Consider the following 2,713-nt stretch of genomic DNA (forward strand, 5'->3'; position numbering starts at 1 on the left):
TAGCAGACTAGGAATAGAAGGGAACTTCCTCAACCCCATGACAGGCATCTATGAAAAATGTGTATCTAAATAATACTAGGCAGTGAAAGACTGAATGCTTTCCCCCTAAGATCAAGAACAATAATAGGATATCCACTCTCACCATTTCTATTCCCCACCTTACTGATGGCCCTAGCCAGTGTAATAAGGCAAGGAAAAGAAATAAAATACATATATAATATAAAACTGCTTTTATTCACAGATGTTATGTTGGCATATATAGAAAATCTAAAGGAAGCTATAAAATGCTAAGAGAATAAATGAGTTTAGCATGCTTGTGTATAAAGTCAGTATTCAAAAACCAACTGTGTTTCTATTTATCAGCAACAAACAATTGGAAATTTAGATAATTAAATTATTGAATACAGAATATAAAATATGTTTAAAATGTTTAAAGAAAGAAAGAATAAAAACTAGGAGAACATCACAATACATATATGTGTATTATATATATTCTTAAATTGTATGAATTTTACAGAATATAATTTATACTCCAATAAAATTAATAAGAATTTTATAATACCTGTGGTTTTATATATATACAAAGAACTATTATTGCTCCATAATAAGAAAACAACCCAGTTAAAAAAAACTCGGCAAAAAAATTTGTATAAAAGCCTGACCAAAGAAGATACATAAGCACCTGTAAACGTATACAACATCATTAGTCCTCAGGGAGATACAAATTGAAACAATGTGATATCACAGTAATACAGTCAAAATTAAAACAGATGAGTCAGACCAAGTGTTCGTGTGCATGCAGAGGAAACGGAACTTTCATACGTTGTTGGTGAGGTTGTAAAATGGTACAAAAACTCTGGGAAAACAATTTGGCAATTTCTTAGAATGTTCAATCTGTACTTATAGATGATCTAGCAATTCCACTCTTTGATATTGACATGAGAACATATATATCCTCACAAAGACTTGTACATGAATGTACACAGAGGCATTCAAATTGAAAACAATCAATATGTTCAACAAAGGAATAGATAAATAAATTGGGGTATACTCAACCATGGAATACTACTCAGCAGTAACAAGGTATGGACCATTGATACCCATGACAACATAGATTAATGGGAACATTATCTTGAGTGAAAAAAGCCAGACACAAAAGAGTGCATAACATATAATTCCATTTATATGAAACTCTAGGAAATATAAATCTACACTATGGTGCCAGAAAGCAAATCAGTGGTTGCTAGGGGCAAAGGGAAGGGCTCAAGGGAATCTTTTGGGTTGATGGAAAGGTTTTATATCTTGATTGGCATGTTAATTCAATGGATGTATATATTTATAAAAACTCATCCAACTAGACATTTAAATTGTATGGGTGTTATTGAAAGTAAATTATACTTCAATAAAACTAACATGGAATTTAAAAAAAGCTGTGGTTTTTGAAAATTCCAATATGAAAATTAATCTAAAGTTATCCTGAGTTGAAACTACTCTGGGAGTATCTCATATAAGCCAATGGAAATTTTTTTCAGAGGGAATATAATCACACAATTCTTTATCAGAGTCCCACAGACATAAAAGCTTTTCATAGATGCATTCACAATAAAAAGAAAATTAACAGTCACCCAAGAAAACCAACTACCATGTGCATGAGTCTTCAGAGATGAAAAATAACTAAAACCCTAAAGAAATTTAGGTAAGAGAATTATGGAATACAGAATATAAAACATGTATAAAATCATTAAAGAGAGAAAAGAGAATAAAAAAATAGGAAAAGAAAAACATATCACAAAATAGAGCAGGTAGATTTGGGAAAGAACTAAGCAGAATTTTTAGAAATAATCAACACAATCATTCAAGTTAAGAACTCATTGGAACTGAAGAAAACTAACTGTCATGAGTTAAATAGAAGTTAGATATGGCTAAAAAGAACATGTAAAGAGATATGGCACATGGAAAAATATGAAGAGATGGAGATACTGAGAGACCAAGAAACGTGAAAGAATTTTTCAAAACTGATAAAAGATATCTTTAGATTCAAAAAGCATATGGAGTCACAAAAATAATATAAAAATAAATCCATATGTGGACATATTGTAATGAAATGGCAAAATAGTAGAGAATATTGTAAAATCAGTTAAGAGGAAAAGACTGATTATAGGTAAAGGAATTTAGATTTATAAAAGAAGCCAGATCTTCATGAAATAAACACTGAAAGAGAATAACTGTCAATGTAGATTTTTATACCCACATAAACTATCATATAATAATGAGGAGGAAATACAGAGATTTTTCAGAAAACCAAAAATTGGACAGATCACTATGCAGGGTGTCAATAAATAACTTCCAAAGGAAAGCAGAAGGAAAGTGGATCCCAGATGTAAGGTCTGGGGTGTGAGAGCAAAAGAACAAAAGAACCGATAAGCATAGAGAGAAGTCTAAATATTCACTATAAAAACAAAAATATTGACCGTTTGGGGGAGACATAAAAAACAAGTTAGAACTAAAATAATATACAAGATGGAAGAGGGGTGACTGGAGATAAGGCATTATATGATTCTTGTTTTGTTCAGAAGGAGAGTAGAACTATTAATTTTCAACTTGACGCATACATGAGAAATATGAAAGTCAGTCACAAAAGTGAGAAATAGAGTACACGACCTCTGACCAACACACACACGGGGGTGCTGAGCCAAATTCAGGACCTCTGACC

Source organism: Equus quagga, chromosome 13, assembly GCF_021613505.1.
Source record: "Equus quagga isolate Etosha38 chromosome 13, UCLA_HA_Equagga_1.0, whole genome shotgun sequence".
Taxonomy (NCBI): domain Eukaryota; kingdom Metazoa; phylum Chordata; class Mammalia; order Perissodactyla; family Equidae; genus Equus; species Equus quagga.